Raw genomic sequence first — 9049 nt, 5'->3', positions numbered from 1 at the left:
TTTTCCAAACAGCATTAATTTAGAAGTTCAACACTTTGTGACTTTGAAACAATTCCTAAATATTCACAGGAATGTGAACTAAAGGCACGTGTTTCTATTCCATTAAGAATCCCATATAAAGAAGAATTTAACCCATTTTCTGCGAAAGTAATTTACTTTCAAGGAGCAAAATATGTTCTTTATCAATCACTAGTTTGGAATGTAATGGATAGAGTTTATAGTAAATTGAGTTTCAGACGTCTACTTGGACGTTTTAGCAATTTTGGAATCTTGTTTCGGGAAAACTGATAAAACTATAGTGTCTAGATCTGACTTCAATACGTAAATATATGTGCTTGAATTACTTGAAATATACATATACTTAATATAATAGTTCATTTGGAACTAATGTAAGAGCTAATCAACGACAAAGCAAACTCTTTACTCTACTATAAATTAAAATTTGAAGAATTGTAATTTCCAAACTGATGACTTTAGAAGATTCGGTTTAGAATGTAATGTGGGTCTAATATGTGGCATCAATTACGAAAATACAAATTCAATGGACGCTCTCGTTTAAATTTAATGACAAGGATGATATTCCATCAAAGAGATACAAACATTATAATACTTTGAAGTAAGAAAAAATTCAATATTTATAGGCGGTGAAGAAAATATCAAGATTACAGAATCTAGAAAAGTCCTCTAAGATCCTAGTAACACCAATGTGTGCTTTTCCACTACGTAAAACATAAGCTCAATACTTCACTCCTTTAGAAAGATTGTGCACGACTGGCAGTTCATCAATAAAAAGCTAAATCTTTACTCTAAAACTGAATCAAATTTCTAAACTTGCGAATTTCTAATTGGAGAAGCTAGAAAGCTCATTTTAAGTCAACATCATTTCCTTTTGAAATAGCGAGCAAGTGTATCAGATCATGAATGATAAAACAAATCCCTATCCTAAAGATTATGCGAATTTAAATACTTGCCGCTTTCAGATTGAAGATATTTGTAGGTCGCTTTACGTTATAATACGCATTTGAACCTATCCTTCTATTGATCTAATGATTTTAATTAAGTGCTTTGCCAAAGATCCAAATCTTTTCACATCTAACCATGATCCCTCCAATTCAGCCAAACCTGGAAGAAAGCCAGCGGGATTTCTGTGAAAATAATGCTGAAAAATTGAGCCTGACGTAGGGAAGCTGCGATTATGCGAGCACGACCTCCACATATTTCTTGCAAACCCCATAATAGAAAGGATAATACCCCCTTGGGCACGTTGGAGTAATTTTAACTGGAAGTTGGACCCGATTAGCTAAATCCCTTATGCGTTCATAAAACATTAAAAAGCTTTTTCCAGATTTTGATAAATTTAATTTAAAGTCACAACTTAACAGGCAAAAGCATAATTTTTGTGGACCAGGAAATAAGATTTGAATAAGCTTTATGAAATATGCAAAACCGAAAAATGTCATTAACTTGAAGTTGGAGCATCTTGAGGTCAAGACATCATGCAAATTTAAATTGTCGTGAATATGCAAACCTCGTTTAGTTCCAACATAACGAGGTTAAAAACGACAAGTACATCAGAGAAAAAGAGCAAAGTGTGTTGCAGTAGCTTTTATAAATCGTTCCTGGCTGAGGTTTATATTGACCTTCCTTAGATTAATGTACCTCCACACGTCTGTAATTTGCGCCTATATTTTAGTCTCAGATAATCACATGCCTGAATAGATAACCTCCTTCAAAACCCAATTAAGCCCTCTTGTATCCAACTGCCTTAAGTGGGCTTTTGTTTTAAATGTTTGTGGAGCTTACTGCATATTTTTATGATATCGCGAACTTAAGTTAAGAAACTTCATAAGACAATATTAGAACTTAGGCTTAGTCGTACATCAATGTTTAACTTGTAGGTTGGCTACGTTGAAGAGATGGCTATAAATTATTCTGAGCTTGACCATTTTTTAGTGACGTGGAATGCAGGGTTTCGATAAGGCAACACAGTCAGTTTTGCCTCTGGTCCAAGTTTCAACCAATCAATTTATACTCAATCTGCAAAGAGTTTTTTTTGTTGCAGAAAGGAGTAGTTGATATTTCAATTCGTTCAAAAGAAATTGGTGATTTCAATGATTGAAAGCAAATCGATGCTTGTGGAAGGAAAGTTTATCTCTCTAAGGGCGTTAAAAATATTCCTCTTTGCAAGCAAAATTGCTTTCCAATACATAAAAAATTGCAGGTCCTTTGATTAGTGATGCAACTCTATTTCTCTATTTACTTGTGCCTTAAGTGGTAGTAAACAATAAAATTATTTGGTGCTAAAGTCACCCAAACTCAATTTAATAGTTTAAAACGCGTTATGTTATAGACGAGGCTCAATTTGAAGTAATAAATGTTGATTTTCAAGACTAATTAAGGGAAGGAATTTAACAATCATTATTCTAAGAAAAATAAAAGCTTCTGATACAAGTTTAAAAAAGAACTTGACTGAAACATTCTGTCAATTATAAAGTTTTTTTATAAAGATTAGGAATTATTCCTTTGGACCCGTCCGTCTGGAAAAAAATGAAATCGATTGAGGTTTTGGATTAAACTTGCAAATGGATTTCAGATAAATCAGCAGGCCGACGACATTAATTTTTTATTAGAGTGTCTGTGATGAAGCCATTCAATAGCTTTTTGATTTCAAGGTTTTTTGTGTAAGTAAAAGGATCGTAAAAGATCTACACTCAAATACATTTTACATATTAAATACCTTTCGAGTGCTTCTGTATATGTAGCAAGGGAGTGAAATTCAAAAACTTTAAATTTGAAACTGAAAACACACCTCGAAAAAGAAATAAATTTAATAGAAAATAGGCACATTTTCCTCTCAATCATCGTAATTACTGAAGGGTCCTTGGTCCCTTTTAAAGCAAATTAACTTTCCATTGAATTGAATAAATGCTACTTTATTCAGGTCATTTAATGACATTAGATACACGTGTCGTTAAATTACATTCGTCGGATATGAACATCGTGTTGAAAGTGATCCGAAGAGAGAAAAAATGTGACAAATGTGCCAATCGATTTACAAAATTACCAGAATGTTTCCCGGGTGTTAGACAGACTTTTGTCTACCTTCCTCGGTGTATAAACAATAAGGATTGTAGGGTATGCGGTGAAAAGACATCAATTAACATAATAAAAAATTCAATCACATACAACATGAAGGGAAAATAAGAAATTATATTATATCATCATAAGCAGTCAAAGGGAGAGAATACATAGAAATTATACAAAATATTTTAAAAAAAACAAAGATTGTGAAGATTTGCATCAGCCAGGTACGTTCACAACGGTAATAAATCTTCAAGCAAAGGCCACTTAGGCTTAATCAGTGTAAATGTAATCGAATCTGTCATGCTTAAAATGTGTTCCTTTGATTTGTTCCCCTCTTCTTATTATCTTTATTTTCTTCTCTCTGATGCTTCTATTATGTTAATATAGAGTTGATTTAACAAATGCAGGTTTCAGGGAATTGAAAATCATTTCGAAAAGCCACAAATATCTTGCGAATATAACAATATCTTCAAATCGTCGCTTTCATTTTACTTAAGGGTATCCTTCATTTTCTCAAACCATCCGAACATAAATTCCTTCTTGCTGGATAGCAACATCAAAAGCCAACTATTTCCGGGTTTTGCCAGAATTCTACACAATGTAAGCTTATTTGATAGCGCAGGAAGTTGTGTGGGTGAAGTAAGTAAAACCAATATGTCGATTTTTATTTAGTTTGTGTTTCTCAGTATCCAAAAAATTGTAAAGCTTTATTACTACTTCAGTAATGACTTTTTGTTGCTTATAAATAATGATAAATTTCTTGTCGCGAAATTTTTTAATTTAAAAAGCGATGCGACAGCCCAATTCAATTTGAATGATTTATTAAAATTGGCTGCATGAAGCAGTTTACAGCATAGATAGAACCGTTCCTCCATAAATTACCAGGCCTAAAGGGGTAGTAATAATATATCCACGTTCGGCCCTTCGAATTGCACAATTACACGCCTTCCTTATCCTAAAAAGGTACGGTACTGCCTTAAATATATTAACAATATTACTGTATTACTGGAGTTCATGGAAATAATAAAATAGTCCAATATCATATTACTTTCTATTATTAACATTCACTCCCTAAGGTCACTTATCCATTGAAATATAAATAGAAAACTGTTGGATTTAATGAAATTCTACTAAGAACATTTTTCAATACAATTTTTTTCTATATACGAATTACTTAATGTCACCATAGTAACATGGGGCTTCGGCCTGAGATACGGGGGCAGGTAATTTGCAATTCGAAAGGCAGGCATGAATATGTTATAATCCCCTTTAGGCACTGTAATTTATAGAGGCTTAACTTTAGAGTCTCAAGGCCAATCTTAATACATAAATTTTCGCATAAGCATACAGAGAGGCCTGGGAAGCTCTAATAATATTCCTATTAGATGAAAAAGTGTGTATTCTTAGGCCCACAGAAACAATAACGGTTATTGGACTTGTAATTCTGCAACTCGGTTCGAGAATTGAATTCAAAAATGTCAGTCCTAAAATGACACACATTATTTATGGCTTTCTCCACGTTCTATCATCCTGACACTTGTTTCGAATATGATACGATTTGAAATAGAAAAATCGCCTGAATAAACAGTTATTTACTTTGTCACACAACTTTCTCTATTGTTGTCACATACCCATTAAAACTGGGCCTTATTGAAACATTTACAATCTCCAAATCAATTTTGTCCAAACAATATCAAAATGCATATATTTTACTGGACTTTAGCAGGCAAAATTGCATGATCGAAAGGCTTTTTTCTTACTGCTATGAAACGTGTCATGCTTCAAGGCATTATTAAACATGAACTTACTAATTAATCCTCGATCTTACCTCGAGCAATAAATTACAGCAGCAGGACGCAATAAACTACAACTTCAGTGCAAAACAACAGTGATGTTATGGATAAAATTTTAGATTTAATTGTGATGTACTTGTCGAGATTAGTTTTGTGTAAAATTAGAGAATCAGTTTCTGCAAAGATAAACTTCCTGTAATAGGCTTGAACGTTGAGAATTTAGACGAAAACAACTAGTTAAAACTATTGGGAAAGCTGCAAATAACTCTTAATTCCCTGCAATTTGCATTCCTCTGCAGCTGCTGTCCTTTCTAATAACAGCAGAGTTCGCTGAAATGTGGAAACCTCACAATTTCCATTAATGTTTTCAATGGAGAAATTTTCATGGAAACAGGATGGTTCTGCGTTGCTTATGACAAATGAGAACCCTCAATTCTATCAATTATCATGAAATTTGTAGCAGAGCTTCAAGAATTAATTCAAGGGCATGAATCAATGATGCTTTGAATTGATTCAGGAGTATAACTCTATACTTTCAGTTTATTCCGATGAATATTTGAGATTATAATACATCTAAAAAAGTTTTTTATCATAGCAATAATAAGCGTGAGAGGTTGATTGATGCCAACTGGACTGAAGATCACAAATATCAGAAATATAAATTGGCCCATTCTTTAAAAACCTAAGATAATGCCATGTGTTCAAGCGAAATTATCTAAGAGAACTTATCACCCTAATCCCTCTCCACCGTGCTCCAACCAACTGATCTTACTAATTAATCTTATATGCAGCACGTAGATTAAACTGTCCCAAAGTTGAAAAAATAATAAATCAATTTCCTTTGTGACGGATATTTATTGCTATATCTGTCGAAGTCACATTTACGTTCAGTCTTAAATTAGAACACGAAGCAAAAGTAGCAATTCAATAGTAATAAGGGAGTAATGCCAAGAATTTGTTTAATATAAATCTCGTATAATCGGCTGTCAAGTGGCGAATTTTAATGAAAATTACTGTTCGCAACAATTTGGAATTCTGCAAATGACCCATACCTTCCTGCAGTTTGCATTCTTTTGCAGCTGTTGTGCTTTCGAATAACTAAAATTTCGTGAAATGTGGAAAACTCATAACGTCTATTACTTATATTTTCAAATAAGTATTTTATGCTCCTCTTTTCCTCTTCGGACAGTACGTAAAATGCTAACTGACCTTAATATAACTAATATATTTATTAGAAATCCCTTAAAATACATTAGTCCATTGTGCTCTAACAAAGCTACATGAATTGACACTTAGAAAGTTTAAAAACAAAGCGAAAAGAGTTTTAAATTGCCTCAGTTCAGTTACGGTTTCTTCAGCTTAAGCACGAAATTTCCTATAATATTTCACGTATTTTTCTTACGAAATAGATCTTAGATGTTTACAAATGTATTTGATTTTATCAGGTTAAAGAGTCGGGGAAAAGGACCTTCTTTTATTAATTTATTAGTTACGATTCCAAACTAGAAGATAGTTATAAATTATTCGAAAAATTCGTGTTCACTAGATATTCATGTTAGAGACTTTAACATTAACTCCAGGAAAACATAGTAAATTTTCAATTAGAACTTAGGCAATTATAACCTTTAATAATAATTACAAGTTGTTAATTAAAATTTGAAAAACTTTTTACCTTAATAGCACTGGTGGTGGATGCAGTGAATTTGCCCTAATCGAGTGAAGAAGTTTTATAGCAAAACATTTATATTCTCTATCGCAGATTTTCCTTTTACAGTCAACGTTTATCAAATAGGGAGCATGCATTGCACGCGTTTCAAACTAAAACAAAATTGGCCAGATATAGTAGGAGAAATTGCACGATTGAACATTTTTCTGGCCCTATCAATTAATCCTGTACCTTGCCTGGGGCAGTAAATATTATTTGCAATAATTTATCGAATTCGTTACTGGAAAAGAATAAATGATTTGATAACAAACTCCCTCTCAATATAATAAAATTGTTAATTGATTTTCAAGCATAGCAATGTCTTAGTCAAAAAGCTACATCAGTATGTGCCCTCGAAGATTCATAATATAAAGAATGTCATGGGTTTCGAAGTCCTGATTTCATTTTCCTCCAATTTAAAGATGTGAAAACTGCTGACCCAAATAATTCTATTGGCTGCTCAATAGAAGATTTACGGCGATGGAGAATAAGGGTTTTAAAATTTTCCCTCCTGATGTAATAATATCTTTACAGTTACTCATTCCGTCTTCTCTTGGTGATACTACTATGAATTTATAAGGTTTTAAAAACAGAAAGATTTCCTTCACTCCGAGATAAAATTTCCCCAACATACCCTAAAGGCATTTTTCCTATTATCAGAAATATCTAAAAATAATAATGGTCAGATGGCTCAATTTCCAATCATTCAGGCAATTTCAAATTGTTACTTTCCTGAATTTCATCTATGTTTGCAAAGAATGTTTTGATTCGTCAAATCATTTCGGATTTGTGAAATTCACGATTCTTGTAGCTGCCACCAAATTTCAATATTGGGATTTGCATTAATTTATTAGAAAACTCTGTACTAGATTAGTATGACATTTATTTCGAATATTAATTGAATCATTTTATTTACATAACAACATAAACCATTCTTAACAGTGAAATAAATCTATAATGATTGCTAGAATTAATTTGTCAAAGTTTAGTTTATTATTTTATAATAAACTGGAACCATGATGTGATTAAACCATTAATTAATCAAATTTAATCAGGAAATTTGGTTTTCCAATCCGATAGGCGTTACAATGTATTGCCTTATTATCACACATAAACCCTCATTAATCTGTTCATTACATCTAAACAATATTAACCACCTGTCATCACTTCTTGGAGAATTATTCCTCAGTTAATTCTGCAACAATAAAAATCAGTCTTCATTAAAAATACTCATTTACCAGGTTCATAACATTGTGGCGTTATTAAAGTTCATCATTTAATAAGGCGTCGCTGCTCAGGAATGCAAAACACAAGAAACTGGGAGTTCTTTTCTGCATTATGAGTAGCTTTGATAGTTAATGGAATCTGAAAACTTTTGGTTTTCCAACTTTCCTTACCCGCTTTCATACAGGTATTCGCCTAATGTTTGTGATTAAAAAATAACAAGAGAACAAAGATGAAGTTACGAGAAGGAAGCAATTCTTAGGTTATTCTAAATTCGAAAAATCATTATGTTTTCAAAGAAAATATGTCGCCCTTTAACTTTATGTGAATGCCTCTAATTAATAACTTGATGTAACCACTGCAAAATTTTCAAAATTTAAAATCAAAAGAACCCTAGACCCCAGAAACAGTGACTCTTCCTGAACTCTTATGCTTTTCTAAATATAAATATAAATAACTAGATAGAGAGATAGATACAACATGAGTCAGGGAAAAATCTCTTTAAGGAATTTCACCCGATATTGTTTTCCTGTCATCTTTTCAGTTTGTACAAAAACAGTTGAGAAACACCGTAATAAGCTCTTATTTTAAATTAATCAATCATGGCTAATTAGCACAAGACGCTTATCGACACGAAAATCCTTCTTAACAGGTTTCAAAATCCCCCCTTGAATCGAATTTTCTGTCATCAAATTGATACTGAACCAATAACATCAATGTCCTAAAACCCCGCTCAAACTCCGTTATTTGGAGCTATTTAGAGTAGATCCTTATTTATGAACCCTATTGGCAGTTTAGGAGCTACTCAATATTATTGCATCCGAATAAACTCCCATCAAAATGCGTCTATTAGATGATCTATCACGACCTCGGCACTTGCCAAATTTCCTCGATTGAAATCCTGATATAAAATGCATATTTCGCATCAGAGACGCTCCCAGGAATACATTATACCAGGAAAGCCTTCAAATGAGAATGCCATAGATTTTTATTCTTATTTTCCTATTATAGAATGTCGGTTAAGGCCGATGATGAGTTAAAGACAATAGGGAATTTGGAAAGTTACTAATTCCCTCGTTTTGAGGAAATATTACAACTATTAAAACTGACAAAGGATGGAAGCAAAGTTTTCAGGAGAAATCTTCACAATTTAAAGTTTCTAAACTCGTGCTCTTAATCACTCTACAGAGAGTTGCAGCATTGGTCGTTGAAAACTCTACTTTTTCCAACAAGTTTGCATTTT

The sequence above is a fragment of the Euwallacea similis genome, chromosome 20 (genome assembly GCF_039881205.1).
Source record: "Euwallacea similis isolate ESF13 chromosome 20, ESF131.1, whole genome shotgun sequence".
Classification (NCBI taxonomy): domain Eukaryota; kingdom Metazoa; phylum Arthropoda; class Insecta; order Coleoptera; family Curculionidae; genus Euwallacea; species Euwallacea similis.
Note: the sequence above shows the minus strand (reverse complement) of the source record.